Genomic DNA, 16,325 nt, shown 5'->3' with positions numbered 1-16,325 from the left:
ATCTTATAGTAATCTTTTTACATCTCACAAGCTATTGGTATTTTGCTCTAATGATCCATTGGTGCTTGCATACAGATAAGAAACTGAAATTCAGAAAGATGAAGGTAACAGCTTTAACAGCCTTTCTTCTACTATTCCCACAGTGCTTACTTCCTTCTGTCTGTGGCATCTGTAGAATATTGTCCGTGAACTTCTTTTCATGGGAGTAATAGATAGGTGACCTCCCATATTGTAGGAACCCAGAAGGGCAGTCTAAACAGTAAGGGTGTAAGCGTGGGAAGAGCACAGAACTAAGGATTAGGCTGCATCAGTTCTACCCTTGATTGTCATTATCTAGCTAAGTGACCCTGAGTAAGTCACTTACCCTGTCTGGGGCTCAGTTTCATCATGTATAAGTGAGGGTGTTGGTCAGTAATTTTCAAACTGAAGTTCAAAGACTATCTTGAGTTCTTGTTTTAAATGCAGGTTTCTGAGCCTCATTGAAACCTCCCAGCCTGGGAATGTGTGCATTTAACAAGCTCCCCAAGAGATTCTGATGCTCACCATAAGTGAGAACCCGTGGAGTAGGTAGTGGCCCAAGCCCCACTGGTTTTAAAGTTCTAAGATAAAATTTGAAGTTCTGGAACTTTAGGGTTTTTCATCAGAGCTACGGGCCTACTTATTTCAGAGTTCTGTGAGTTTTGTTAATAGAAGGAAATACAAAGTCATTAAACTTCATGATGCTAAATAAACAGTGGTTATCATTGCTGTGAGCAAACAGCAATAGCACAGGTTGAGGATGCTAGTTATCAAAATAGCTTGGGATTGTTTGATGTTCATGAACTGAGTAAAAATAAAATACTGCCCCTGTGAAATTATGTCCACGTCATTAAAACTATTGATACAATGTTGCAGGAAAAAGCAGCTTAGTCTCTCTACAAGATATAGCAGTATGAGTACAGCTAACAATGGATAATATGTAGAGTGCCATGCAGTCTTATTAGGTAAATTAAGTAGTTGTAGTCTCAAAACAACTTTAAAAGTCAGCTCATTTAATTACAAAATATGCTAAATATATCACCCAACAGATTGGAGACAGTCTGGTTGGCTGATTTATTTTTACTTTGATATTACATTTCTTACATGTTTAAAAAATTCTTTTGTGACCATTTAGGGAGGAAAAAAGTCTCCTTGTGTAACATTTAGTACTTTCCTGGGTCTATTCTTTATATTCTGAGGAACTGGAGTCACTCAATTAATTACTATAATGTTTTGTTTTCTTTTTCACAGGAATAACTAACCTCAAATTTGTAACCGTTCTGCTTTTTGCCACCCAACATACCCTGCAGTGGCTCTCAAACCTGTACCTGAGGAAAGTGGTCCACTCCCACCAGTGAGAAGACTCACAGGGCAGCAGGGATTCTTAGCTAGAGGGCATAGCTAGAGGGCATTGAAGGAGATGAAAACGGAATCTCCTGGAGTGTGTGCGATTTCAAAAAGCTCCCCAGGTATTTTTCCACAGTGCTCCAATTGCAAAGCTGAGTCCAAAACCCGTCAATTAGCATCGTTTTCATACTGAATAGTAGGTTAGAAACCTTAATACAGGAGTCGTTTATCCTGTATAAACTAGATGTTAGTATCTGAAGTAAACAGAGAACTTCACTATCAAAAGTATGTGAATGATTGGTCAAGAGTGATACTAGATTCAATATTATATGTTTATTAATTTCTACGTTAATATAGACCTTACAATTTATTCTCTTAACCAGTTTCCCCTTCTTGTTTCCCTTCTCCCTTCTTTCTAGCCGAGATAAGGTAAGATAGATAAAATTGTTTAGTAATTATTCTTAATTCCTCCCCCTCCTCCTCTTCTATAAAAGGCTTGTGAGTTGATTCTTGATGGCCAGGTGAGGTTGATTACCTGAGAAAAGTCAGATGGTTTATCAGTCAGAAGGGAGAGCATACTCAATGACTTGGACCGTGAGAAGTCCATCTTGGCTAAAGCATGGAAGGAGATGGTTATGGAATGTCTAGGGAGAACCAATCTCGGCTTGGTCAGATGTCAGGCTGAAGAGGGAATAAGAGTAAATGAGGAACTCTAGAAGTTTTTTGAGCGACTTAATGACATAAGGTAACTGGTGTTCTAGAAAATTAGTCTGGCAGCAGGATGGAGGATGGCTTGGAGAGAAGAGCAAAAAGAAGCAGGGAGGGTTGTTGGGAAGATGGAAACAGGTCTGAGACAAACAAAGAAGTCTTGACAGCACTTGAGCAACTGAAGAAAAGGGAGGAAGGGTGAGTTTTGAAAATAATTTGAATCAAATATCAATAGGACATATTTGCTGTTGGATTGCGAGAATAGGGAGAAGATAAAGACTCAAGATCTTCAATCTGGGCCTCTTCCCTCTATCCTGCCTTCTTCACATATTGCCATTTTCTCTCTCTTCCTAACTACCAAACTTCTTGAAAGAGTTGTTCTCACTTATTGTGTTCACAATCTTACTTCTGTCTCACCACTTTAATGAAATGGTTCTGGAAAAGGTCATAAATGACTTAACTTATAAATGGAGTGGCCTCTTTTCAGTCCTCATTCTCTTAGCACCCTACGGAGCATTTGGGAATATTGACTTCTCTCTTCATTCTAAACATTTGCTTCCATGGGCTTTTATAACGTTGCACCTATTTGTCTCTTCTCCCACACCTCTGATTACTTTTTAAAATCTTTGAATGGCTCTTCTCATTCTGTTAACATCTTATATATGTGGGTCCTCGGAATTTTATTCTTTTTTTTTTTTTTTTTTTCTGAGACCAGGTCTCGCTCTGTCGCCCAACCTGGAGTGCAGTGGTGTGATCTTGGCTCACTGCAACCTCTGCCTCCCAGGTTCAAGTGATTCTCCTGCCTCAGCCTCCCAAGTAGCTGGGATTACAGGCACGTGCCACCACACCTAGCTAATTTTTGTATTTTTTGGTAGAGATGGGATTTCACCATGTTGGCCAGGCTGGTCTCAAACCTCTGACCACAAGTGATCTGCCCGCCTCGGCCTTACAAAATGCTGGGATTACAGGCATGAGCCACCATGCCCAGCCCAGAATTTTATTCTTACTCTTCTTATCACCTCATTCCCTGAATCCCCCACACCACTGCCAAATTCTAAGTCATCAACTTCTATAACTTTGCCTATCATTTACAGCAAATCCCAAAATTACAGCTTATGCCCAAATGGCTCTCCTGAAGTGTAGACTTGTAGTTTCCATTGCCTTCTGAATGTCTCTACTTGGATGACTCATAATCATTTCAAAATCACGATGTTCAAAACTAAATTTCATATATCCTCCACCCACACAAAAAACAACAGAACCCACTTTTCCTTCTCCATTTCCTATCTCAGTTAATGATATTGCTCTCCAATTATTTGACTAAGCTAAATCTGTCGATGCTTCTCCATTAAACACCCATATATGGTTTGTTTTGTGTTATCCTCTTGACTCTCCATACTCCGTATCTACTGCCATTGCCTTTTTCCAGGTCTATGTAGTTTCCCACTGAGACTCCTCCTAACTCATCCCAGTTCATCTAGTTGCTCTACACTCTAATCTATTTTCCACATCATCACCAGAGATATTTTTCTAAAATAAATCTGATGATTTTACTCTTCTTCTTACAAATAGACTGCAATCTCCTTGGCCTTGGGGGAAAATCTAAATGTCTCCTCAAGGCATTCATGGGATGATCTGACTTGAACTGGCCTTTCCAGACTTATCTCCCAACAATGCTCAAATGCTCAGTCTCTGCTTCATTTGTGTTAAATGATTGTATCACTCTCTTTCCTGGCTCTGTGACTTTGCACATCTCATTCCTTCAGTTTTTCCCCTGAATTCTTCCTAATAAACGTCTATTCTCTTGTCAATGAGCAAGACACAGGAAACTTGAAATTTTCTGAGCATTCAGATTCAAGAGGATTAATTTGTATGTTACACACATAGTATCACTGTAAATGAACTTTGAACCAACTTATTAATTTACAATGAAATGTATAATTCTAGCAATTTTTTTTTTGAGACAGGGACTTGCTCTGTTGCCCAGGCTGGAGTACAATCACATGATCATAGCTCACTGCAGCAGTGACCTCCCAGGTTCAAGAGATCCTCCCACTTCAGCCTCCCAAGTAGCTGGGACTATAGGCATTCACCACGACACCTGACTAGTTTTTTAAAAATTATTATTTATTTTTAGTAGAGACAAGGTTTCAGTATGTTGTCCAGGCTGGTCTTGAACTCTTGGGCTCAAGTGATTCTTTTGTCTTGGCCTCCCAAAGTGTCAAGCAAATTTTAAAGTTTATACTTTTAACTCAGAATGAAATAAATAACCTAAATGTAAGACCTAAAACCATAAAACTCCTAGAAAAAAACATAGGGAAAAATCTCCTTGACATCGACCTTGGCATTGATATCTTGGATATCACACCAAAATCTCGGGCTATAAAAGTAAAAATAAATACATTAGACTACATTAAACTAAAAAGCTGTACAGCAAAGGAAACAGTCAACAAAATGAAAAGGCAATCTATAGATTGGGAAAAAATATTTGCAAGCCATATATTTGATATAGGGTTAATATCAAAAATGTATAAAGAACTTATGCAACTCAAAAGCAAGAAAACATATAAGCTGATTTAAAAATAGGCAAAGTACCTGAATAGATATTTCTCCACAGAAGACACAAAAATGGCCAAGAGGTCTATGAAAAGGTATTCAACATCACTAATCGTCACGGAAATCCAAATCAAAATCACTATGAGATATCATCTCACACCTGGTAGGATAGCTGTTAACAAAAAGCCAAGAGATAACAAGTGTTGGCAAGGGTGTGAAGAAAAGGGAACTTTTGCACACTGTTAGTTGGGATGTAAATTGGTACAACCATTATGGAAAACAATATGGAAGTTCCTAAATAAATAAAAAATGGAATTACCATATGGCCTAGCAATCTCTCTTTGGGGGTATATACACAACAGAAATGAAAGCACTACCTCTTAAAGATATCTATACTCCCATATTCATTGCAGCATTATTCACAATAGCCAGGATATGAAAACAACCTAGGTGTCTGTCAGCAGATGAATGGATAAAGAAACTGTGGTATACGTTTATACAATAGAATATTATTCAGCCTTAAAAAAGGAGGAGATCCTGCCATTTCCCACAACATGGATGGACCTGGTAAGTGAAACAAGCCAGACAAAACAAAAGAAAAATATTGCATGATTTCACTTATATGTGGAATCTTAAAAAAAAAAAAGGTCAAATATATGGAGATTGAAACTAAAACAGTGGCTACTAGGCTCAGGTGGAGGGGAGAAAATTGGGAGACGCAGGTTTAAAGTTCTTCATAGATAGTAGCAGATATGTAGGCTGACCAAGTCTAACGGTCTAATATATAGCATGAGGACTATATTAAATAATGGTGCATTGTATTCAATATTTTTGCTAAATGAGTAGATTATAGCTGCTCTTGCCACAGGAGGGAAAGGTGGATAACTATGTGAGATGATGGATATGTTAATTTGTTTCACTATAGTAACCATTTTACTGTACATATGTATCTCATAACATCATGCTTCATACCTTAAATATGCACAATAAAATTTATTCTAAAAATTTTTTTGAGACAAGGTCTTGCTCTGTCACCCAGGCTGGAGTGCAGTGGTTTGAACATGGCTCACTGCAGCCTTGACTTCCTGAGCTCAAGCGATTCCCCTGCTTCAGCCTCCTGAGTAGATGGGACTACAGGCTTGTGTCATCATGCCTGGCTAGTTTTTAAATTTTTTGTAGAGACAAAAATCTCCCTATACTGCCCAAGCTGGTCTCAAAATTTGGGTTCAAGTGGTCCTCCTCATTCAGCCCCCAAAGTGGTAGGATTACAGGTATAAGCCACCATGCCCATACCTCAAAATTTTAAAAAAGAAGAAAAAATGTTTATGGTTGCTACTATGGGAACTTGCTTCTTACAGGAAAATCTCCATGGGAAGTGACATTACACTTAAGTTATTAATTGGGCATAGATCGGCATAAGAGGACTAAGTTGGATGATCCTCATGGCCCACCAAGCCAAGAAAGCCTCATCATTCATCGGTGTTGTAAGAAGGTATATGTCAAGGAGGCAGACTATGAAAACATAGCTAGGATTTTGTCTATTGGGGATAATTCTAGAGATAGACTAGAAAAGTCATTGCTCCCTGTTTCTAGAATGCAGAGCAAACTGTGTCCCTCTGGTACCACATTCTCTCCTTATAGTCATGAAACCAGAACTTCCCAGGTTTATTTAGCTGTACAGTCATGCGTCACTTAACGACAGGAGTACATTCTGAGAAATGCATTTGTTAGGTGACTTACTTGTGTGAACATCATAGAGTGTACTTACACAAACCTAGATGGTATAGCCTACTATATGCCTAGGCCACAGGTATAGTCTATTGCTTGTAGGCTACAAACCTGTATAGTATGTTACTCTACTGAATACTGTAAGCAATTGTAACACAATGGTAAGTAATTGTGCATCTAAACATATGTAAATGTAGAAAAAGTATAATACAAATAAGGTATAAAAGATAAAAAATGGGCCAGGCGTGGTGGCTCACACCTGTAATCCCAGCACTTTGGGAGGCCAAGGCAGGAGAATCACTTGAGGTCAGGAGTTTGAGACCAGCCTGGCCAATGTAGTGAAACCCCATCTCTACTAAAAATAGAAAACTTAGCCAGGTGTTGTGGCAGGTGCCTGTAATCTCAGCTACTTAGGAGACTGTGGCAGGAGAATCACTTGAGCCAAAGAGGTGGAGGTTGCAGTGAGCCAAGATCGCACCACTGCACACTACTCCAACCTGGGTGACAGAATGAGACTCTGGGGAAAAAAAAAAAAGATAAAAAAAAGTACACCTATATAGGGCACTTACCATGAATGGAGCATGCAGGACTGGCAGTTGCTGTGGGGGATTGAGTGGGTGAATGGTGAATGAATGTGAAGATCTAGGACATTACTGCTTACTACTGTAGACTTTATAAACACTGTACACTTAGACTACACAAATTTATTTAAAATTCTTTCTTCAATAATAAGTTAACCTTAGCTTACTGTAATTTTATTGCTTTATAAACTTTTTAATTTTTAAACTTTTTGACTCTTTTGTAATAATCCTTAGCTTAAACACAAACAGATTGTATAGCTGTACAAAAACATTTTTTATATCCTTATCCTATAAACTTTTTTCTATTTTAAATTTTTTTTGATTTTTTACTTTTTAAACTTTTCTAAAATTAAAAATGAAGACACAGAGACACACATTAGCTGGGGCCTACACAGGGTCAGGATCATCAATATCACTGTCTTTCACCTCCACATCCTGTCCCATAAGGTCTTCAGGGGCAATAGTGTGCATGGAACTGTCATCTCCTATGGTAACAATGTCTTCTTCTGGGATACCTCCTGAAGGACCTGACTGATGTTGTTTTATAGTTAACATTTTGTTTTAACCTCATCCCTGGTGGTACATAAACTTTAAAAAATATATATATATATGTAAATGGAGTACACTTTAAAATAACAATAAAAAGCGTAGTGCAGGAAATACATAAACTAGTAACACAGTTATACTGCACATAATTGTATGTATTATGCTTTTTTTTTTTTTTTTTTTAAGAGATGGAGTCTGGCTCTGTCGCCCAGGCTGGAGTGTGGTGGCATGATTTTGGCTCACTGCCAACCTCCGCCACCTGGGTTCAAATGATTCTGTTGCCTCAGCCTCCTGAGTAGCTAGGACAGCAGTGCACACCACCACGTCTGGCTAATTTTTTTGTATTTTTTTCTTTTTTAGTAGAGACCAGGTTTCACCATGTTGGCCAGGCTGTTCTCAAACTCCTAACTTCAGGCGATCCACCTGCCTCAGCCTCCCAAAGTTCTGGGATTACAGGTGTGAGCCACTGCGACTGGCCATAATGTTATGCTTTTGTAAGACTGGCAGCACAAGATTTGTTTATACCAGCATCATCACAAACTTGTAAGTAATGTGTTACGCACTACAATTTCACAATGGCTATTGTAACCGCCCAGTGGGTTCGCCTTGCCTGCTGCCTAGACAGAACTGATTTATCGAGACAAGGAATTTGCAATGGAGAAAGAGTAATTCGTGCAGAGCCGCTGTGCAGGGGACTGGAGTTTTATTATTATTCAAATCAGTCTCCCCAAACATTCAGGGATCAGAGTTTTTAAAGCTAATTTGACGGGTAGGGCCTTGGGAAGTGGGGAGTGCTGATTGGTCAGGTTGGAAATGGAATCATAGGGGGTTGAAGTTAGGTTTTTTAAATGTCTTCTGTTCCTGGGTGAGATGGCAGAACTGGTTGGCCCAGATTACTGGTGTGGGTGGTGTCAGCTGATCCATCGAGTGCAGGGTCTGCAACATATCTCAAACCCTGATCTTAGGTTTTACAATATTGATGATATCCCCAGGAGCAATTTGGGGAGGTTCAGACTCTTGGAGCCAGAGGCTGTGTGACCCCCTGGGGAGGTTCAGACTCTTGGACCCAGAGGCTGCATGACCCCCAAACTGCAATTTCCAATCTTGTAGGTAATTTGGTAGTCCTGCAAGGGCAGACTGGACCCCAGGCAAGAAGGGGGTCTTTTCAGGAAAGGGCTGTTACCAATTTTGTTTCAGAGTCAAACCATGAACTGAATTCCTTCCCAAAGTTCCTTGCTCAGGAATGAACAAGGACAGCTTAGGGGTTAGAAGCAAGATAGAGTCGGTTAGGTCTGATCTCTTTCACTGTCATAATCTCCTCAGTTACAATCTTGCAAAGGCAGTTTCCCTATGACATCACTGAATGATAGTTTTTCAGGTCCATTATAATCTCATGGGGCCACAGTCATATATACAGTTGGCCATTGACTGTAACATTGTTATGTGGCACATGACCATAATTATAAATATAGTCACTGTAATTGCAAAGTAGCTGGTTGATTTTCCTGCCTGCCCACCTCAGGAACTTGTAAGAATACTTAGCTGGATCCATGCATAAGGCTTGGTCATCACTCTATGGTATAATCAGCGGCAGCCTTCAGGACCCAGTATTTCCAAAGAGATGCAGCTCCAATTTGGAATTCTCCCACCCATGTATTGATGGAATTGCATGTCTACCACCTAATGACTAGGGTCACTATCATTTCTTGCCTGAAGTACAGCATCTGACAGGTCTCCCTTAGTCCACCTCTGCCCTCCTACAGTCTCAGGGAAGAGTTCATGCTGCAGTTTGAGACTGAAAGTAGGCTACAGGCAAAATCCTTTCTTCCTCCGTAGATACTCAGTCTGTTTTCTTTTAAGGCCTTCACCTAAGCGGAGTAGGCCCACACACATTATGAGGGATGATCTACTTTATTCTAAATCTACTGTTTACATAATAATAACATCCATAAAATACCTTCACAGGAGACTCTAGATTGATGTTTGACCAAGTACTGGGTACTTTGGCCTAGCCCAGTCAGCCCATAAAATTAACCATTACAGTTCCTCACTTTTGGTTTGTCTGGCCCTTCTCTTCATCTGGGACCTATGGAGAGCTGTTTATGTAGCTCAATGTTGCTGGTAGCTTGTGTTGAACATTGTGGTTGCTTTTGTTTTTTCTGTAGCAGATACACATACAGAAGCTAGTAACTAACTTACTAGTTAATGGATTACTAACTTGTTTCTACTTTAGCTTATTACTCAGTCCTTTCTGATCAATAGCTTATTATTGTTCTCATAGCGATGAACTCTTAACAGTCTCATATATTTTTTGAATGGATAAAGACTTGTTTAACTACACATAAGAAACACTTTAGGTTAAAAATATACATTTGAGGCCGGGTGGGATGGCTCATGCCTGTAATCCCAGCACTTTGGGAGGCTGAGGTGGGAGAGTGACTTGAGGCCAGGAGTTCGAGACTAGTCTTGGCAAAATGATGAAACCCTGTCTCTACCAAAAATACACAGATTAGCTGGGTATAGTGGTGCATGCCCATAATCCCAGCTACTCGGGAGGCTGAGGTAGGAGAATCGCTTGAGCATTGGAGGTGGAGGTTGTGATAAGCCGAGATCGCGCCACTGCACTGCAGCCTGGGCAACTGAGGGAAACTGTCTCAAAACAAACAAACAAACAAACAAAAAACAAAGAAGAAGAAGAAATAAAATATACATTCAAAATTATTTCACCAAAAGTTATCTGAGGTTTAACAACAACAACAATAAGAAAGTATTTTGGACTTGACTAGAAAGCAGGTATTTATTTTTTGCTCCACTATTTGCCATCCAGGTTTTCAACAGCATACTTAAAATTTTATTTTCTGAAGTACTGTTCTTCTTATTGTTATGCTTGGAAATTGCCGTCATCTGAGCAGTTGTTGGTTGGTTATTAACTCTTTTGATTATAGCCTAGTGGAGGCCAAGGTCATGGGTTCAATTCTCACATAGTCCAGTTAGCCCCACTTGCTTTGGGGCCTGCAGCATCTCTCCTAGACTGTCTCTAGCCACTGTGCAAATGAATGTATTGGACCCACAGGGCGCTGTAAAAGAATGAATAAATGTGTGCAAATCTGTAGTTATTTGTGGAAAATCAATTGGAAGTTCATACACCCTATTTACAGTATTCAGTAATGTGCACAGAAAAGCGGGGAATATGAGTGCTTTTAAATTGATATCTTCACTCATTTATTTGTGTTTTTCCTTTCAAAAACTGAGGAAAAATACTCTAAGGGAAATCTCTCTTCTAGTCTTTCTCCTAGACATTTTGAAGATCTTCCTAACATTCTGTATACATTTTTAAAGAGGGACCTTTCATCTTAGTACCAAAATGATCTCTCAAATTTTCCTTCAGAATACCTTCAATGAGGTAAGGAGGATGACTGTAAGGCACATGGATATAAATATGATTTTACTTTGTGCTTCTAGAACATTTTAGGTTAGGTCATGATTTTGAAAAGGTTTAAAATGTCTAGCACACAAGCAAGTGAATTTCTCATTCTGTTTCTTTCCTTTAATTTTTCTTTTTTGAAAGTAAAGTTTTAAAAGTGTGATTAGCATTCTGATAAATGGTTGGGGTGGTTTTTGGTTCAATGTTAGAAATTTCAGTTATGTGTTGTGTAACTTAGGGTGGTTTGAATGGGGTGATTAAGAAATGATGAGAGGGACAACTATTTGATATATCAATCTTAGGTTGTGCCTTAACAGCAATTCTTAGAACAGGTCACCTGTCCACATATACACCGTGGAATACTATGCAGCCATAAAAAAGATGAGTTCATGTCCTTTGAAGGGACATGGATGAAACTGGAAATCATCATTCTCAATAAACTATCGCAAGAACAAAAAACCAAACACCGCATATTCTCACTCATAGGTGGGAATTGAACAATGAGAACACATGGACACAGGAAGGGGAACATCACACTCTGGGGACTGTTGTGGGGTGGGGGGAGGGGGGAGGGATAGCTTTAGGAGATATACCTAATGCTAAATGACGAGTTAATGGGTGCAGCACACCAACATGGCACATGTATACATATGTAACTAACCTGCACATTGTGCACACGTACCCTAAAACTTAAAGTATAATTAAAAAAAAAAAAAAAGAACAGGTCGCCTGTCATTTGTTGTTTCCTATTTGTCCGCAGCTAATTTTTTGCAATAGAGGCACCTCAGACTTTAAGGGTTTGAAGCTCCTTATCAGCACTACTGCTTCAGCTAATCTGTTACCAGCTTTCCTGACAGGGACAGCTTTTCAGATTTTATCAAGGTTGGTTGAGAAAGAGCCCAGGACTGTTCATCTTTTGTTGAGAACTGAACTCTAAGGGAATCTAGAATTATCTAATTATGCCATTGGGCAGTATGTAGATAAATCTTATTTCTTCTCATTTCAATAAAACAGCTGATGGTAAAGACTCGTCAAAGTTTTGTGTCAGAATCTGGTAGCATGAATTTGTAAACTTTTAGCCATGACTTCCATAGGTTCACAGGTTGGCAAACTGGGTAACACCACATCCCTATATTTTGCAACTATTTTCACATTAGCACAGTTTCTTATGCAGCTTTTTCTTTTTTCATTCTTGTTTGTTCAATATTTTTCTAAATAATTAAAAAGTATGTTTAATGATATAAGTATTTCATGTAAAAAAAAGTCGGACATTATAGATGAAGCCCAAGTCCCTGTTGACCACTCATGTAGCTTTTCCAGAGGTAATCACAGTTATTATCAACTGGTGTGTCTTCCCCCGGCCTTTTCTTTATGTATTCGTATACACATATGTATAGGGCATACCTACATAGGAATACAGTATGTGTGTGAATATACAGTTAAAAATGTATCATTTTGTCCTTGTTTCTATTTTAGATCTTTTAGTGCCCAGAATATCTATTGTTCGAGTTTTGCTACACTTAGTTATATTTATCCATGGATTTTGTCACATTCCAGACTCCCTTTTTCTTATCAGGTTCTCACACATTTCCAGTGACAGACCTTCACAATTTCTTTTTGTTTTGGTTCTACAATATAGCACAATATGATAATGTAACTTTCATATACTTCATCTTATCACTATACATATTCTAATCTCAGCTAGAAAATTAGTGATAGTACATGCAATATTGGCCAGAAAAAAAAGCCTTTTCTTGTAGTTTCAATCATGAAAGTTTTTTTAAGTGTCATGGAATACCAGTTAGGGATTTTTGGAAAGAGGAGATAAAAATTTTAAACTCCTTCCCTTTCCATGAGTCACAGAGGGTTTAATGACCTTGACGGTCTCGAGCTATCTTGGAAGATTCATACTCTGAGACAGAATCTTGTTTCATTGAATGGAAGATAGGTCAGTTGGTCAAAAATATCCACCAATGGCCCACTATAGCAAGGCTTTGGATTTTTTCCTAATAAAAGTTGAGTTAAAGTCAGGTATTTGTAAATGGCATTATATGTTGAATGGAGTAGGGGATTGTTTCAGCCAGGACTTCTGGTTGCAAAACACCCACCCAAACCATTAGATTGTTGAATTCTAAGTCTGCATGCTCTCTTGTTTCTATGTTTTGGTCTTCCACTATCTGTCTTTATACCGGTCTGGTCTTTCCCGTCTCCTGATCCGCTACAGTTTCTTTTCCCCATAACTGCAGCATGTACTTGGCTTTGTCTCACCTTGGTATGGTTTCAAGTTCTCTCTCCGTGATTTGTCAGTTCCAGAACCTAACACTAGTGGGCTCTCTTTGTCTTTGCTTTATCAACGCTTTTATCTACTAATAAACTAGCTGGCAATCCTGATCCAATCGCGTATGTGTTGGGGGTAGGGAATGAAATTACATGGTAAAAACATGGATGTCTGGGCTGGTTCCTTGGGTGAGATTATAGGTAAAGGTAGTTGTATTCATCTCTTCTCATGTTGCTAATAAAGACATACCCGAGACCACGTAATTTATAAAGGAAAGAGGTTTAATGGACTCACAGTTCCACATGGCTGGGGAGGCCTCACAATCATGGTGGAAGACAAAGGAAGAGCAAAGGGACGTCTTACATGCTGGCAGACAAGAGAGCTTCTGTAGGGGAACTCCCCTTTATAAAACCATCAGATCTCATGAGACTTATTCACTATCACGAGAACAGCATGGGAAAAACTCGCCCCCAAGATACAATTACCTCCCACCGGGTCTCTCCCACCACACGTGGGGATTATTACAATTCAAAGTGAGTTGTGGGGGACGGGACACAGAGCCAAACCTTATCAGTAGTTTTCAGAGAAGGGGCTATGGATGGGGCAAGTAATCCCAGACGCGTTTACCACTAGGAACACACTCAATTATTTAAGCGAAAAGCACTTTGGTGAATATGGCAAGATAGTTGATTTTTGTTTTCTTGGAAAGAATAACTCTGTCTTTCCTCCTGTGCATAGCACATTGGTACAATAAACTATGTATCATTCATAGCACAGGCATGGTGTGACTAAAATTATTGGAATGCAGAAACTGATGTGATGATGATAAAATTCTCCGTGGGGATGAGATGGAGAAGACGAGGAAGAGAGGAAGCACAGTTTTTCTTTTAATTTCAATAATGTTAGGAAATTTGCAATTTCTATTTTGCAAAAATAGAAGTATGAATTATGTTTTACAGTGTAAGTACCTGGCTTCATGAATCTAACTCTTTGTCTTTCTCACCTGTATATATGATACTTCAACAAGCTCTCCTGCTTCTACCTGTAAAATATATCTTGAATTACTTCTCACCATATTCACTGGCAATATTATTTTTTGCTTAAAATTCTCTAATGTTTACCCAAAATGATTAGATTAATAACCAAACTCCTTATTGTGATGGACAAGAGCTTATGTGAAGCCTATTGTCCAGACTTCATCTCCACCACTCTCACCCTCATCTACTATGTTCCACCACCTATCTCTATCTCTTCCTCCAACAGCTAGGCTCATTCTCACCTCCATGTGTTTTCACTTGCTGTTCCCTCTACCTAGAACTCCTTTTTCCCAGATCTTCACATAGCTCCCTCCTTCTCATGTTTTTGGTATGGGTCCAAATATTACTTTCACATAGAGACCTTTGCTGACTCTCTGAGCCAAAGTAGCCCTTCCCCTCTCATAACTGTATTTAATCATCCTTTTGAATTTTCTTCATAGCTTTTTCACCACCAAAAATGATCTTATTCTATTTTTAGATACCTGTATTTCTTATCTCAGTCTATTCACTCTCAAGAAGGTCCATGATTGCAAGAACATTGTCTTGTTTATTGATGAATCTCCAATGCCTAGGATAATGTCTAGTTCATAACCAGCACTCTAAATATTTGCTGCATGAATGAATAAAAGAACAAATGATGAATGCTGTCATGCTTCACATTCTGTTATGCTGTTTACAGTTGTGTGTACATTTGTAGTAACATATTGGGTGGGGAACACATTTTGAAATGGGGGATCTTATGTGCCCCTGAACCTCCTCAGTGTTACCATTATAAATACAAATCCTGTCTACTTATCTAGAGACACCTGTGTTAGGTCTTCATAGGGGAATTTAACACAATCCATACTGTCTTCGGATGACACAATAAAGAGGCCAGCAACATTGTTTTTGGAGTCAGATCTGGGTTTCAGCACAGGTTCCACAGCATACTAATTTTGCCACTCTAGGCCATTAGCTTAACCAGACATAAAGTACCTGTACAGTGTTCAATAATTGGTGTTAATTGTTATGATCCTCACATTGTATAGTACTTTTCTTAAGTAATTACTAACTTTTCTTAGGTAAGTTGATGACGCATTTTGTATATCATGTGTGGTTGCTACCAGCAGATTGGTTAGTTTGAGAGACAGCACTGATGAGAAATGTTTAAAAAAAAAAAGGTTCCAGGTAAATTGGACCACTTAGCCAGATGCTTTTTCAATATATGTAGTCTTCTAAACAAGTTTTCTTACATTAACAACTTTTATCAAGAAGCAAATAGACATCAACAAGCATTTAGTAAATTTACTAGTGTCCTGTATTATGAAATCTCAGAATTTTCTAGTTTGTAAATAAAATATATGAAGCAAAATGAAGGTAGAGATACATAACTTGATTTTTGAAAACAAAAATTAAACAGGTTTGTATGTTTATTCATTTATCAACATTTTATTGCATATCTACTGATGCTAGGCATAGAGTTGTGTTGAAATCACAAACTTATTTGAAATGTATAACCTTTGAATGTTTGAGCCTCAGTAAAGCATCTGGTATAATACTTCTTAATTTTACTTTCAAACGATGCAAATTATTTAACATACAAAATGTTACTTGGACCAAGACAATTCAGTAATTGGGCAATAATAGTCTTTTCAACAAATAATGGTGGGACACCTCTATATCCAAATGCAAAAGATTGAAGTTGGAGCTCTACCTCACACTGTATGTGAGGTACATAGTTAACTCAAAATGCATCATAAATCTCATGGAAGAGCAATCAAACTCTTATAAGAAAACATAGGAGTAAATCTTAGTGACTTTGTGTTAGACAATAGTTTCTTAGATACGACACCAAAAGCAAAGGTAACCAAAAAAATGGTGAATTAAACTATGTACAATTTTTTAAAAAGTTTGCCCTACAGAGGATGCCATTAAGAAAGTGAAAAGACAATCCACAGCACAGGAATAATATTTGGAATCCATGTGTCTGATAAGAGATTTATATTCAGAATACACAAAGAACTCATAGAACTCAATAATAAAAAGACGAACAACCCAGTTACAAACAGGCAAAGGATTTGAATAGATATTTCTTTAAAGAAAATATACAAATGACCAGTAAG

The 16,325-nt window shown here is 38.4% G+C and overlaps 1 protein-coding gene across 2 annotated transcripts in view; it reads left to right on the top strand.

The window, feature by feature from the left end:
• Positions 1-16,325, top strand: part of COL9A1 (collagen type IX alpha 1 chain) — a 198,958-nt gene that overhangs the window by 25,784 nt on the left and 156,849 nt on the right. For both annotated transcript variants that reach the window (XM_055113856.2, XM_055113857.2), the window contains 2 exons: positions 5,043-5,196; positions 7,845-8,027. The gene's annotated coding sequence lies outside the window, so the exon portion shown is untranslated. The remainder of the gene's footprint in view (positions 1-5,042; positions 5,197-7,844; positions 8,028-16,325) is intronic.

The sequence above is a fragment of the Pan paniscus genome, chromosome 5, assembly GCF_029289425.2.
Source record: "Pan paniscus chromosome 5, NHGRI_mPanPan1-v2.0_pri, whole genome shotgun sequence".
NCBI classification, from domain to species: Eukaryota; Metazoa; Chordata; class Mammalia; order Primates; family Hominidae; genus Pan; species Pan paniscus.
The sequence above is the reverse complement of the archived record's forward strand: the minus strand, read 5'-3'. Positions and strand labels throughout refer to the sequence as shown.